This window comes from Balaenoptera physalus (genome assembly GCF_965194825.1).
Source record: "Balaenoptera physalus genome assembly, chromosome: 4".
NCBI classification, from domain to species: domain Eukaryota; kingdom Metazoa; phylum Chordata; class Mammalia; order Artiodactyla; family Balaenopteridae; genus Balaenoptera; species Balaenoptera physalus.
Genome location: NC_138891.1, coordinates 117,325,565 through 117,342,595, shown reverse-complemented (window position 1 = coordinate 117,342,595; position 17,031 = coordinate 117,325,565). Strand labels below are relative to the sequence as shown.

General features: G+C 35.7%; 1 protein-coding gene across 1 annotated transcript in view; it reads left to right on the top strand.

Annotated features, from left to right (window-relative positions):
- SAMSN1 (SAM domain, SH3 domain and nuclear localization signals 1) overlaps window positions 1–17,031 on the top strand; it is a 211,537-nt gene that overhangs the window by 87,659 nt on the left and 106,847 nt on the right.

Sequence of the window (17,031 nt, the reverse complement as noted above, 5' to 3'; positions counted from 1 at the left end):
TGGCAAGTAAATATATATACGCCTGCATCAGCAGTTTATCAGCAGTTTACTGGTAAACCAGGTTTTTGGGGTGGATGCGGGGAACCTGAGATTTGTATAATAGCATTTGCCAGTTTCCATGGTGTGAATGCTCCTACCATGGTTGATTTCAAGCTACCAATGGTTTAATAACAGGCTTACAATACCTGAATATTTAATTATTCATTCTCTCTAGTGTCAACTCCAGCACACCTCTGGCTGCTTTAAAGTCTGTGCTAACCACTTTACTAAGCTGCTTCTTAAACTTATGGACACATACCATCAACTTACTTACAAAATATTGAGTATTACTAGAATGCAAAGGCAAATGGTTTTTGTGAATTATATTTATAATTACTAGAGGCATAGAGTTCTCCGTGCTCTGCAAAGTTGGTCCTGTTCCTGTTTTACAGTGCATGCTGTTTTCTTAGTCAGTTGTGCTGTATTTGTATTAATCCCATTCTAATAAACTTATGTAGCTTCTATTGTGACTTAGGACAATACAAAAGATCCTATGATGTCTGCAGCAAATAAAGAACTTCTCTATACTTATAGATTTAGATGTCACCTCTTAGCCTTGTAATCACACATTTCCCCAATAACAACAAAAAATAATATTAACTACACTAGATGATGTTATATATGTAATTATCTGTGTTGATCCTTACAATAAACCTTTACAGAGGTTGAGAAAGGCTAAATAACTTTCCCAGTTAAAAAGAGGATGACCCAGGATTCAAACCCAGATCTTTTTTTGCTCTAGAGAAAGGGTTAGAGTAAAATACCTTCGAGTTTTATACTTGCCTGTACAGCTACCAGTTTTATTCTTTGGGGACTTTGAAAACTTCTTATTTTCCTAGCTTCCAGAATGTTTCTGTTTCCCAGAAACTTAGATCAACTAAAAGGTAATGTACTGTAAGTTAGTAAACAAGTTCAATAATAAGTCTCAGTAAGTAAATATAATTTTAATAATTTAGTGCAGTGGAAATTCTTCCCTCAACTCTGTATACTTTTTAATACCCAGAAGATATTGATGTTGACAGATATGCTTAAGAGGAAGCAGCAATACATTTTACATCTTAATGTGAGAGAGAGAGAGACCATTTACAGTGATACTGTCAATTGACATTGCAAAATGTTTGGAAGCATTTTTACTCTACAATTAAAAAGAAAAATTGAGGGGGCTTCCCTGGTGGCGCAGTGGTTGAGAATCTGCTTGCTAATGCAGGGGACACGGGTTCGAGCCCTGGTCTGGGAAGATCCCACATGCCGCGAAGCAGCTGGGCCTGTGAGCCACAATTACTGAGCCTGCGTGTCTGGAGCCTGTGCTCCGCAACAAGAGAGGCCGCGATAGTGAGAGGCCCGTGCACAGTGATGAAGAGTGGCCCCCACTTGCCACAACTAGAGAAAGCCCTCGCACAGAAACGAAGACCCAACACAGCCATAAATTAAAAATAAATAAATAAATAAATAAATAAATAAATAAATAAATAAATAAATAAAATTTAAAAAAAAAAAGAAAGAAAAAAGAAAAATTGAATAGGCTGAAAAGCCTGAAGATATTTCCTTAAACATATGAATTTAATAAGTATGCATGAAAAATAAACAAGTTCATGGCCAACCACTCTACTAGGATTGTTATCAAACTTCATCTACACTGCAAAAGTAAATGAGAATAATAAAAACATGGTTTAAATTGCTACAGCTCTCTCTTTCTGTCTGTATATTTCTGTCTTTCTGTATATATAATTAAATACTGAGGTATATATATACATTTTATATATACATATATAATATATATACTCACTAATTTTAAAATATATGCATATATACAAACATAAATGTGTGTGTGTGTATATATATATATATATATATATATATATATATATATACTGAAAAACAACTGGTTCAATTATTGATTCGACTATTCAATTGTTGAATTATACCAGTTGTATCAAATTATCATTGATACCTACTTTCTTCCTAATTAAAATGATTCCACAGCTTGGATAAAACAAGGTTAGTCTTTTAATAATGAAATTTAGTGATTTAGAACTTTCCTCCTGACTTTCCATCTAAGCCTCTGAAGAATGGATCCTTTTTTTCTCCTACTATTCTCACTTTCCTTTTTTTTTTTTTTTTTCAAGGAAAAAAAGATTTGGACCAGTTTTAATAGAATTGGAAATAGATTCTTCTTTTGGATTAATGTTCTGAAAATACTATGAAAACATCCCTAAAGTTAATGGAGTTATTCCTCAAGTTCCAAGAGTCCTCAGCCCAAATGTATTTGTAATTTTAATTTTACTGGAGAGGAGAAGTGCTCTCAAACTTAAACTCTTTACACCCAACCCAACAGCATATCTAGTTGTTACAGTGGAAATTTGTAGCCCATACTAAAAATGTCATTTGCCACATGAATTGAAAAGAAAAACCAAAATAAAAGAAGAATCCTAGGCTTCTTGGCTTCCCTTAAAGCTATTTTATTTACACATACTTATTAGGAGCTTTGCTATGTGGAAAACACCGTATTAATCAAAATGAGGAGTTACACAGATGGACAGAAGATGCTCCAGAGCCCCAAAGAAGATGATCAGGTGTGGACCAATTGCACAATTAAGGACAGAGAAGGCATTTAAGGGAAAGAAGTTAATGTTGGGATTTTAAATGAAGAACATCAAAAATATTTAGTTTACATTTTAATTGCAGTTCTAGGAGGGGTTGGTAATGGAGAGCTGGTCTAAAGAGAAAATGATTTAAAAAGAGACTTTATTAAATTTCATAAAGATAAATAATAAGAGATCCACTTATAGTATAGAGCAAAGCCAGAGAGTTTTGGAGGTCTTCTGCCAAAAAAAAAAAAGAAAAAACTAGCTATAAAGTTTCACAGAGTGAATGATCATGCAACTAAACAAACATGCTGAAAGAAAATAGACTAACATACTAGCCTCACTAGAGATTGACTACTTTATCATTACATTGGTTAAAATGTAGGCTGTTACTCCTTGATTCTCTACCTATTTTAGCACCTCTTTATTATGTCTGAAGCTAATAAAGAATCTTGAATTAGAAAAAAAGTAAGAACATAAAATGTTTGTACCTCTGCCAATTGCGGTTAACAGGATCAAGCCTGAATTATCAGGCTTGCCATCTATATTGATTGAAGTTAGCAAATAATTGTCAATTTTCCACTTCATTTTGTATCTCATAAATTAAATTGGTAAGATATTTGAAGCTTTTCAAAAATGAGCTTAAATGTGGAACAGGGGAAATGTCTCTATTACTTGTATGTTGCACAAATATTCATTCAATGACTACTGAATGAATGGATCAGTGAAGGTTCATTAATCAAGCTAAAGAAAGTCTTAATAATGGAGAATGCATGATGCAGTGTCATACGTGAGCTCTGGAGCTGCGCAGGTATGAATTCTCATTCTAGCTCTGCACCTACCAGCTATTTGACTTGGGAAAGTTGCTTAAATTCTCTAGACCTCAGCGTCCTCCTCCTAAAATGAGGAGAACAGTCCTAGGTATGGATTCAGCCTAGTTCAGTTTCAGAGAAGAGCATTCCTTCTTGCTACTGAGCACTGGGGTTAGAAGGGCAAATGTGTCACGGTAGAGCTGCGGCTAGAACTACTGCCCCAGGCGGCCTGTGTGTGTACTGCCCATGAGCTAAGAACAGCTTTTACATTAAAACAACTTTTTTTTAAACAAAAACAAAAATAGAGAAGACCATGCCATAGAAACTCTATGTGGCCCACAGAGCCTAAAATATTTCTATCTGACTTTTCACGGAAAAAGTTTGCTGACCCAGGGAGTGACATTTTTAAAAAGAGAAACAGGTGAAATTTATTTAATAATGTATTTAAGCAAGTATATCTAAAAGATTATTGTTTCAACATGTAATTATTATAAAAAGTTAATGATATATTTTATATTCACACTTAGATTTTGAAATCTGGTTTGTATCATATATCTCAATTCAGATGCTAAAGTTTCAATGGTTAAAGTGAATCCTGCTCCTAATGAAACAATAAAAATTGTGTATTTTTGACCCAGCTTCAATTTCGAAATTAAATTAAATTAAATTAAAATTTAGTTCCTCAATCGGACCAACCAAATGTCAATTGCTCAATAGCCACATACCACCAGAAATGGCTACAGTGTTGGACAGCATAGAATTAGAGGCTTGAATTTGCTGGTGATGTTGAGGCATCAGAGTAACCAGATAATATCAATCCCCTACTTTACTTAGGGAAATATAAAGTATAAAAATACTTGAAGATAAACACTTAGTTATATACTTTTAGGAAGAGACAAGACCAGAGGGAACAAGTATATTAACCAATGAGGAGGCTGAGATTAATGACTTGTCTGAAATGAGGGATGGAGTCAAGACTGCAGCTCTGGCTTCCCAAATACTAATGTTCTTTGGCCTTTCTGTCCCAAGCATGTGTGTGTGTGTGCTATGCATGTACGTCTATGCAAGAGTTAGAGAGAGTAGGAGAGGCTGAGTGTGAGAATATGTTTTGGGGAGATGAGAAGTGAAAAGGAGGGGAAGATAGGAAAATAAAGAATCCAACCTTATTATATGTACATTAAATACAATCTGATTGATATATATATATACGTATGTGTGTATCTATAAATATATATGTATATATAGGACATAGCAGTGAGAACTTGAGATGGGCAATGAAGTTAATAAACTTGAGTTTTATTCCTGCTCCCCAGGTAGCTGAGAACTGTGTATCCTTGAGAATGTTTCTGAACTTCTCTAACCCTAAGTTTTCTGAGCAATAGAATATGGATAAAAATGTCTGTCTCTTGGTTTGTAGTGAGGATCAAATGTCAAAACAAACGTTAAGCACCTGGCAAAATGCATGTTAATGTTCATTTTCCTTCCTTCTACAACCCATCACACCAGGGCAGAGTGATCCTTTAATTTAATATCCTTGATTAAATGACTTTAAGTCAAACTCTCATTTGAGCTGGAATGTCGTTTTAAAATAACTGTTCAAAATAATTTGTAATCAACACTCCTTACTTAAAAGCATTGATGTTTACCAGGCTGAACAAGAAGAAGCAACAGGGTTCATTGTTACGTGCATTAGAAAACCCAAGAGTTTAATCACCACAAGTTGCCTCAAATCATGAACACCCAGTTTGGGTGCAATGTTTGACATTCATTCCTAGATTTCCTTCCATGTGTAAATAACAGTAAACAAGAAAATCTATCAATCACGGTGGCTCTTGTTAGCCTCATTTATAATTCAGGTGCTGTTTTTTGGGGGGAGAGGGTCCATTTTAACTTAAATATTTTAAAATGCAAGTTTAATTTTTTAATGTACTCACATTCATCAACATTCTGCACTGATAAAAAGCACTGGAGAAATCAGTTAAATTGTTTCCAGCTACCAGATGTTAATAAGAGCGTAATATAGCAGATTCATAGTTTTAAAGACAAATGGTACAATACACGTCTAACAGTTGGTTAGAGCTCAGCACTAATGAGGCCAAGGTCAAGGGTTTCATCCCTCCTTGGCCAGTTAGTTTTGCTCTCTTCCATAGCCACTGGCAGGATCCATGACCCAGCCTGCCATCTTGGCTGTGAACACCATTGATCATTAAGGAATCTGGGTTGGAGGATGAGGTGGCACCGGCACAAAACCATTACCCGCTATCGGAAGAGCGACTGAAGGGAAGAACAACCCAGCTGATCAGTAGTTCATCTGCCCACGAAGATTTTCCTTCACTATAATCACTCTTCAGGCGACTAGTGCAATTCTCGGCTCTCAACTTAGGAGAATTTATGGGGCCATGGTAAGGACATTAAGAGAGAAAACTGAGTTCTTGCCCTGCCTTTGTTCCTAAATAGCGCTGAATAAGTCATTACACTATCTGGTTCTCTGTTTCCACCTCTATAAAATAATAGGGTTAGACTAGATGGTCTCCAAGGTCCCTTGCTGCTCTAAAATGGTTCCATGTGTACATTTTAAATTTTTTTGGAAGGGGGAGTGTTTTCTAACCTAAAACATTATTATTTTCCTTTTGGAACTGTGGAAGGCAGACTTTTAAGATGGCCTCTAATGAACCCTCTTGTATAAATCAGGGCTCTGTAGAGAAATAGAACTGATAGGATGTGGATATATAGAAAGAGAAATTTATTTTAAGGAATTGGTTCATGCCAGTATGGAGGCTGGCAGGTCTGAAATTTGGAGGGCAGGCAAGCAGGGTAGAGACTCAGGGAAGGGCTGATGTTGTAATAAGAGTCAAAAGGTAGTCTAGAGGCAGAATCCCTCTTCCTTGGGGGAACTACAGTTTTTTTGTCTTAAGACCTTCAACTATTGAGATGAGGTCCAGCCACATTATACAAAGTAATCTGCTTTACTCAAAGTCTACTGACTTAAATGATAATTTCACTTGGTGTTTGACCAAGTACCTGGGTTGTGTGGCCAAGCCAAGGTGACACATAAAATTCACCATCACATCTGCCTTCTGGTATTTATGTCTTTATGTAATACTCACCTTTCTTTGTGTGAGAATTGATTCTGATAGAATTTGGCAAAGGGGATAGGAAGTCACTTCCATGATTAAGTTATAAAAGACTATAACTTCTGTCTTGCAAGAGGACTGTCTCCATTGCTTTCTTGCTTGCACGTTATGGTGAAGCAAGATCCCATCCAGAAGAGGCCCAGGTGGCAAGGAACCGAGAGCAGCATTCAGCCTACAACCAGCAAGGAACAGAGGCCTTCGTTTCAACAGGCTTCAGAAAACTGAATGCTGCCAACAATCACTGAGTGAGCTTGGAAGAGGAGACTCTTCCCAGCTAAGCCTTTAGATGAAACCTCATACCTTTGGGCCAATAACTTGACTGCAAGTCTGAATCAGAGGACCCGTTTAAGTCACGCCCATATTCTTGACACACAGAACCTGTGAGATAATCCATGTATATTGTTTTAAGGCAGTCCATTTTGGAGCAATATATTGCATAGCAATAGGTAACTAATACAGGACCTAAAATTAACTTGATAAGTTATTGATCAGGATTAATTTGAAGATAACCAAATCCATGTTAGCTAATTTAAGCAGAAAGAAATGGATTACAGCTTAAAGAAATCTCAGAATTGTTGGGAGGCTGAAGATAGATACTCTAGCCGAGCTTGCAGAAATTACTGAGAAGCACACTACAAAACTCACCACCCCCAAGAGAGCTGTTGCTTCTGCCACCATCAGGAAGTGTCCAAATCAAGAAGCTGCTATCATAGCAGTAGGCTCCAGAACCACACTACCTCTGCTGAGATTTGCTACATTAAAAATGGATGCCCACACCTTATCTTTTCTCCCACGTTAGTCAGTTTTGAATCAGTGTCTTAAGTTTGCCCATGTGATGGATGAGACCTAAGCCATATATCTCATCCTAGTAATAATGGGAGTCCTTTCTCTCTCTCTCCCTCCCTCCCTCCCTCTCTCTTTCTTTCTTTCCCTTTCTCTTTTTTTCTCTCTCTCTTTCCTTCTTTCCTTCCTGCTCTCCTTCCCGCCTTCACTTCTCCTTCTCTTTCTCCCTTCTTCTTCTTCTTCCTCCTTCTACACATCAAAAATATCTAGAGAATAAACTAAGACACTATGTAATTAAATGCTGTATTATAAGTATCAAGCCCAACTTCTACAATATTTCTCAGAAGGAATTTCAAAAAAAATAATGTAATAGTCAGGAGCACAACATTTGGGGGTCAAATAAACTTTATAAAAATGCCAGCTTTGAAATTTACCAGCTATGTGATCTTGGACAAGTTCCTTAAATTCTTTAAGCCCAGTTTCTTCTCCTATAAAATGAGGAAACTGCTTGTTATTCTCATTCATTATTTGAGAATAAAAAGTGACAGTGCAATTAACATTATTAGCACAGTGGCAGGCACAAAGTAAATGATCAATAATGTGTTATGACTAAGAACATGATAGTGGTTTGTGGTTTAACAGTGCAAGTTCAGTGGAGAAGGTGAGATTTAAGCTGGGCTTGAAAAGAAAGAACTACATTTTAAAATGGTGAAAGGAAGGTAAGACATTATCCCTGCACATTGTCCTAGCATCTTCCAGAAAAGGCCTTAAAAATCACTTAGAGCCAAGTGTCTTATAAATGGATAAATGGACACTGAAATGTGACATATCTTAGAATAGGTGCGTAATGAAGTCAAGGTAGGTGACTCCCAGGTTGGTATTCTAAACACTCAGCTGCATTTCTTACTTGCCTCTGAACTATTAAAATTGGGAGCTCTTTTGTTCTGTCTCCATATTAACGTCAGCATTGACATAGCTATTAATAACATAGACACTAAATGAAGAAAATGAGACTAACAATGGCATCCCATAAGCTAGGTCTTCATCAAACTATGAACAAGAGGAGTCAGTGTCAAAACAGTGCATATAATCCTTTTCTTGATTTCTAGATTGTGAAATGACTCATAACAAGTTGACATATAAAACATAGATCACCTTCATTAAAAACACTGCACTTTTCTTTCATTTTTATTTTTTACCCATTATATCTACGATCACATACAGCTATTCTTCTGCCACCAATTCATATGTGAACACTTTCTGTTGGTTTTAATTAGTTTCCTCCCATAAATAGAAACTTATGTTAAAATAAAATATAATCAATAGATTGAGGTTAATTATGCCCTATTCTCTTTTTTATTTCCTAAGTTCATGATATAATTACTAATTGAATCTAATGAAAGCCATGGTTATCTCTTTATTCATGTTTTAAAGAAAAAGCTGTAAAGCAAAAAAGCCCATTCCCATTTTAATTTTCTCTTAAAACCTTTTGTCATCCCTACTGAATTTGGATTGAAATATTGTAGATAAGGAAACATGGATTGTTTTTACTGGAAGAGATTTTCAAGTTCTTGTTCACTATTGATGTAGAGACAGTTCTGAGAGGGTTCTTGGAACTGGCCCAGTTTAGTAGCAGACCTGGGAAATCAAGCCAGGTTCTGGAGTGTCAGTTCGGTGCTTTTCCACTGTAAAGATGGAAGTTGATATTTTTATACATCTTATTTCCTATCACACTTCTTGCAAGTTTGTTTGGTTTGCTTTTGTTCCATTTGTGGCTATGAGGATTAAATAAAATAATGATATACGTGGCAGGCAACATGAAATCTCAACATTAGTTGTCTTTCCCCTTTCTAAAACCTTGTGTAAATATAATTTCATAAGTCAGAACACATTTAAGGATACTTAAGAAAGTTCTAAAAAATGATAAAAATGAACTTATTTACAAAACAGAAACAGACTCACAGACTTAAAGAATGAACTTATCGTTACCAGGGGGGAAGGGTGGGAGGGAGGTATAGATTGGGAATTTGGGATTGACACGTACACACTGCTATATTTAAAATAAAATGCCTTTCCATGAAAAAAAAAAGGAAGTCTGGAAAAGAATCTTTTTGAAAAGGAAGAATCTTTTATAATGCAAATAACCATCCTCTAAGTAACCTATTTTGCCATCCTGGATATTTATAACACTGTGAGAGGAGTTGGTTAGTTCAGGATTGATAGAAAGCTCACTTGGCACACCAGTAGACGAATGGCAAAGTTCTATGCAATTTACCAGCTCTGTCCTTCATGGATTAGATACAGTACCCGTGCATTCTCCAGACACTACAAGCTATAAGATCTGCCCTGAGATGATGAGCCTTGTTGGGATGCCATACACCACCTGCTTCTCTTGGGGAAATCAGAATTCATTAGCGTGTAGGGTTATTACTCTTTGACAGAAGCTGGGTGGGCTGGCAAGAAAGTCTACTTTTCCCATCACAATGAGCTGAGGTTGCTTCTGCTTCTTCTTCTTCATTGTATTCTCATGGGGGGATAAAATCTGTTTTCCCTGAGAACCATAATTTTATTACAGTAATATACTGGGGGGTCTCCAATGTGCAGTCTCTCATCTAAATTCAATGATTCTTGAAGTGCCCATTTTTAATTAAATGTGCCGTCATAAATTACTGGGCATTCTTTGATGATGATGATGGCATTCACAAAATGATTAGTGTCTTCAAAACACATCAATATACTGTCCAAATAATACTAACATATACACACTACTATGCATAAAATAGATAACCAACAAAGACATACTGTAAAGCACAGGGAACTATACTCAATATTTTGTAATAACCTATAAAGGAAAAGAATCTAAAAAAGATTCTTACATATATATTCTTTAGTTATATACATAACTAAATATAACTGAATCACTGTGCTGTTCACCTAAAACTAACACGACATTGTAAATCAACTATATTTCAATTAAAAAAAAGAATTATGTGCAAAAAATACTAAATTATTCTTATTAGTACTTTGATAAAAGTGTGCTATCTGAGTTTTTTGTTTAGTAGTGGCATATAGTATTACATTTCTCTAGCCACTCTCTCTTCTGGCCAACAGTTCGTTTGTGGGATCTCTGATCTAGATGACAGGTAGATTTTGTATCTGTGTAGTCAAGTATTGAAGTAGCATTGTGTACTCATTAAGGCATCAGGCATAAAATCCCAGTTTTACCACTTACTAGTTATGTGACCTTAGGCAAGAATTTGACTGCTCTGTGCCTCAGTTTATTCATGTGTAAATTGAAGACACATAACTGTATAAACCTCACGGGATTGTTGGGAGGATTAAATGAATTACTCCATGTAAAGCATTTGGAAGTGTGCTTGATAATCCATAAGTGTTCTGCCATTATTATTTTGCAAATGTGTTAAATCAAGAAATTAGAAAGCAATAAGATTTAAAAGTCTTGTCATTCTTAGTAACTTGCTTTAACCACCTGGGCTCAGACTAGCTATATTGACTAACATTTCTCTTTGTGGTGTGATCTATTCGATAATTTAGGAGACTTCTTCATGTGATTTTTCTCCACATGTTTGTAATCAGGTGTAGAGGCAGGATGGAGGACCTCATGGGTGGCAGGACTCCTTCACATGGGTGATGGTATGTTATCCAGCACACAAACTTCCTCCTTGTTTTGAGAACAGAGCTGAAAGCTGGGTATACATTTTTTCATCTCTCTGGTGGCTTTTCAGTGCACTGCAAAATTAGCCCACTTTATTAAATTTGAAGCATCGTAAGCATCCTCTTTCCAGATGTCTATTAGAATTTTTTTAAAGGGAAATTCTGTGAATTTCTCTTTCTTTTTTTGAACATCTGTGGGAACTTTATTGAAGCCCAAGAGGTTAAGAAATGTCCAGACATAAGCTCATTCAGTTTGGATGTGGCATTCTTGGAATCACGGTATTTTGATATTAGTTAAAATAATTTTAGTTATGCAAGTGAATTATCTTTATTCTTGCAAGAGAATGAGTTGAATAAAATAGAAACTGGGTTAGCTTATTTTAATAAGAAGTTATATGTATGTATACCAATATGTGTGTGTTTGTATTTATGTTCAATTCTTACCTCATTATCAGAATTCCATGTAACTATTAATGAATAATTAATCTAATGAGAAATAACATCTGTAAGTATCTTCAATGTGTTTGGAATCATGTAAGGATTTTATAAAGGCTAGCTCATTTAATCTTCAAAATTAGGAAAATCATGGAATCCAACAGGATCCTGAGAGCAGCGGTCATTGATGGTGGATATTTGAGAGAAGAACCACTTGTAATTCTTTTTTGACTCTAAAAGAGTGTCTGGTACATAATAGATGCTCAATAAATGTTTGTTGAATGAACTATAAATCTATGAATGAATGAATTATATGATTCTAAAGAATACATTAGAATGAAAAATATGACTAGCATTTAACCAAGGTAAAGCACTGCATGTATGACCCTAGACAAGTCAATTTACCATCTGAGACCTCCATTTATTCATTTGTAAATCAAAGGTCAGATCTCAACAGCTCTTCAGTCTTAAAAATTCACCATGGGATTTACACCATCATTTACTGTCAGTCATTATTCTCTGTGCAGAAATACCTTTCACATTTCCATTAGCTGGGCAACAACAACTCCTGACATATTCTTCACTTCATTTTTCCTTTTGACTTTGTGATTTGAAAGTAAGATTTAAAAACGAATAACACAAGAAACAGGCACATATTAGACTCAATCCCAAAGGACAGTCAACTGTAACCACCTCATGAAAATAGAAATATGGCAGTTGGTATCCAAAATTTCTCTATTCTTTTAAATGGCACCTTCTCTTTCTTCATTTCTAATTGTTTTTAAATTTTCCTTAATTTGACCTAGTTTCATAGTTATGTGAAAATGCTTTGCTCCTAGAGCCTACTCTCATCTACTTGAAAAATAACATAAGTTGGACATATTCTTTAGTTTCCACTGGCCCATTTATAATAATTTGTCTACATTTCATATTTTTTTATTTTCCTAAAAATTGCCAGGGGTAACAATTAAATTAAGCCACAAACTCCCTAGTGAATGAAAGGTAAGACTAATGATTAGTGCTTGACTTAGGGGATAATGAAGGCTAACAGGAGCAAGTTTTACCTGGTATTGATGGAAGAGTCAAATTAATGGACTAGACAGAATGATTTCACTGACTCTGAAATGGTATTTTCCTTTTGTAGTTCAGAGTATCACGCGCGCACACACACACACACACACAGACACACACACATAGATATAGTTCTAAAAATAAAACTATGTATAGTCCTTCTTGACTTGCCCCTCCAGAAATAACCTAGGGTCTGAACTCCAAAGTACATGACAGTCTGCTTATGTAAGCAGACTGCTTGGTACAAGAAGTACTAAAAATTGCTTAACCAGTTCAGTAGTCATCTACAATTAAGCAACACCCAGGGAACAGAAGTCTTATTCTTATAAGTAGATGTTGCCCTTTTTGAGTAATCCCTTTCCTTCATCTTGAGACTGAATTTAGTGTGCTTGACTCTCCCTACCCTCTTGTAGGAAGAAGGTTACCTAAGGAGAACTACATTAACTCTTTCATCTTAAGAAGGATTCAAAAGAAGTTTTAGCTCAAAATCTTTTTCAAAGTATTCATGAAAACTCTTTAATAAAAGATCCCCAAACTTAAGCTGATTCATTACAAGCAAATATTGGATGACCGGGATTCCAGTAAAATAGAACAAAGTAGATAGTCCCTAGAGAATATTGTGACAACGTATGTTCTAAAAATAACCAGTCTCCATCTATGGTCTTATGAAATTCTTTCAAGTCTTGGTCCAGATGTCTCGAAACCTCAGCTCAGAAGCTAATTGTGTCCCTTTCACTACAATCAGTAGCCACGCATATTTAACCAGTTTTGGTCCAGCATCTGATTTTATTAACTTAGCTAAGGCTTCACCCAGCTGAAGCAAGAGGCTGTGCTTGAATAATATGCCCTCTGCCCCAATTCAAACACTTGGGGCTCAATTGCACACAAGTTTTGTGTCATCTGGAATTAAATCTCTTTGGTAGCAAAAAACAATGAATTATTGAGATAATAAGTGGATTCGAAAAGTACTATGATTCAAATGATAACAAATGCAAAAGATATCTAATGTTTCCTATCTTCCTTATTTCAAATCCACCTTCTGTACTGCTTAACTCCAGACCAGACACCTTTCCTCTTTATACTCAAAAGAGGTAGAATTATTTTGAAGAGTGCAAGATTCACAATCCAAAGAAATGTATCTAAACTCACATAACAAATTAATGAGACTCATGACAATGGATTCTGATTATTGAGACATAACTGGCCCAAACTGCATAGATTATGGTAACATGGAGTTTGCTCCTTCCTAACTACATTCCAAATATGTATGACAGGAAAATGCTACTACAAAGATGGGTGGCCATCCCCTTTCCTGATGACCCTCACAAAGCTTGTGTGTCCTCTGATTGTGGTGAAAAGGATACAGTTCGCGTCTGGACTCAGGTTTGGAGACTTCTAGACCAGACTTAAAAAGTTTCATAAAAAGACCATGGATAGAGATTGATTACTTTTAGGACCCCTGATGAAAAAGTATAGAGAATCGAAGGAGTGATCAATCTAACCATTAAGTCCTCAAAGTCTGTTGATATCCCAATTCACCTCAGGGCTTGGTTCATGACTCCCACATTTTTACCTTCACCCCCAGATCTGTTCTATAAGACATTGTCCTCTGGGTGATCCACAGGCATCTTAACTTGGCAAAACTTGTTTCTCAAGTTGGGGACTGATTATTTCAATATGTGGGTTTTCAGTTCTACCCAACAACGTGAAATAGGTAATTCAAATTGTCTTTGAAGTTAAATCTTGATAAAAACACAATAAGGGTTTGAGAAAGGTCCCCCTCAGTTACTATGTAAGGGAAAGCTTATCCTGAATTTTACAGTGCTCAGACTAATACTGTCAACTATTGGAATAATAAAACCAGCTTTGAGTAACATCTGCAAAAAAAATACTGACTCACTATGCTGTATACTTGAAACTAATGTAATATTGTAAGTCAATCATACTTTAATGAAAAAAAAAAAAACAACTTTCCTTTTTCTGATTTTTGTTCACCACTCCTTCCAGCCTTTGCTTTTGTGTTTTTCTCACTACGTGGAATATTGGTCTCAATGTTCTTTACTACACAAATTCCTACCTCGCCAAACAAAACCCTTCAGAACATGGTCTGTTGCCTATCATATAGTAGGTGTTCAAAAAACACTGAACATCAAAAACATAAATGGTTTTTGAATGAAGGAGTGGATGAATGAAAAAGAGAGAATCTGAAGAGTTCTTAAAGGCACCTGGAAGCAGTTTAATCTCTTTGGAGGATGGTGAAAGATGTGGCAACATATTCTTCTGCCAGAAGTATAAGGGATTTTACATAGCATCAGCGGCTCTGAAGAAAAAGGTCAGATAAATCACAGGTGTATTTCAACACACTTAGGGTATTGTGATAGGCTACTTCCCATCTTTCTTAAAGAAAGGTAATGTAATTAACATACTCTGGTATGTGTCTCTCCCCCTGGTCTTGGTGGGTTGAAGGGGGATATAAACTTGAGGCTACAAGGATTTAATTACAGGTTTTTGTTTAAAAGACTTGCTCACTAACTGTCACGGACTTACAATAAGGTAAATATTTATCAAAGTTACAAAGACAAAGAGAGTAAAAAGTAAAAACTAGAAGCAAGACTCTACTAAATAAATTACTAAAATACAGTCATTTTACTAGGAAAAGGCAAAATGAACTGCATTTGGATTATACTCAAAGATAAACTATACTTGAATTCTCTTTCTGATTTCTTGGGGTAGTATTATTTTATTTTACTTTTTATTTTATTTTACAGGAAGTTTCTCATTTTGAGAATGCAAAACCAAAAAGAAAGTAAGTCAAATTTACTTTGAAAACTTTATGTTCTCTTAGTTCTACAATGTTGAATGGAATATTTTAGTGGGTTTTCTGTCAAAATGCTTTTTTAAAAATCGTCATGTACAAATCTAGGTATGCTTTACCCTGCTAACATTTATGTTTATGCTGATGCTTAGGAAACTTGTGTTGTGACATTCCTGTAGACAGGGATGTGAAAATTAAATTTTCAGAAGAAGAAACATGTGTCTAAACTAGGCTTAGATTAAAGTGGAAGCCTACTCGAAAACATGTTTCTATCGGTGAACTATTAATCTTCTGGAGTTCTTCTAATCCAAATAAAAATGTGTTTGCAAAGAGATTTGGGTGATTTAGGTCAGGCTTGGCTTTATATTCAGCACATCAAGCTGCCAGAGGACGCGACACACACATGTTGCATAAGGTAATGGGATTTTTAACTAATAAGCAGGAAATACATAGCAGCAGGAAGTTGGTTTATGGGGAAATTTCCAGATTGGTTGCTGATGATACAGAAGAACGGCTTCCTTGCACTCCGAAATGGTCTGAGACAAAATTGTTAACATGTGAAATTCTTTGTGGATGTAGTCTTTTTCGACAGCTCTTGCCGCCCCTCCTCCCCCAACTACTTCCTCCCACAAAACACTTTGTGCTTTCATAGTTTTTCCTTCCTTTCCTGCTCAAAGCTTTCTCCCAGTAAGGATACAAAATGCAGCCATAGTAAGTGGGTAATTTCATGATTAACAGCTTAGAGCACCTGCCAGGCAAGGGTAGTTGTATTTTAGTCATAGTTACCTACTTGAACTACATCAGTGACATTTTAAGCATGAATGGGAGTAAAGAGGGGGTTTTTTAGCAGGGTTCTTCTCAGTCTTAAAAATCGCCCCACCTAGGTAGCTGTTTATTCTATCCACGGATAAGGACCTCACTAATCCCAAATCAAATACTTAAACAAAATTACAGCCATTGGCTGATGATTGATGCTTCTACAGATTAGATGATACCCAAACATGGAGGGACAGAAGGAGGATGAATGAGAGGAAAAGTACCTGATGCTGACTGAATTAGGAATTTTCAAACATAAGCCAAATCAATTAACATGTTCCTCAGATTCCAACCAGTTAAAGTTGAAGGCTTTCTTGAGTTCCTCAATTCTTTTGTCCATCACTCCCCTGAAGGGAATAACCTCTCCTGTCATTATGCACCTACTTCACTTTATAATATTATAAGTAGCTTTTTGGGGAACACTTGTTACTTCCTAAGAGTTGTCCTGAATAAGCATTTTGCGTTAAAAAATTAAAACAAACCAAAATAAAATGGTTAAGAAAAAAAAAAACATTATATATGTAGGTTTTTGCTTACAACCCTGAGCTTAAAAAAAATGGTGAATAATGGAAAACACTCCAGCTATAACAAAATCATTTACATGTACACTATGTGTGTGTGTTCACCCAATGTGTAAATTGATTAACATAATCAAGTATCAATTTATAGTCAATCTTATTTCATCTCTACCCATCTGACTCCCCACTCCCACCCCCCTCACTGGGTTTTATTTAAAGCATATCTCAGACAATTTCATGTTCCAGTATATCATTAAGAAACAAGAATTGCTTTTTTTAAACATAACCACAACACCACAGCTGTACTAGAACAAAATAAGAAAAATAACCTAATATCACCAAGTATAC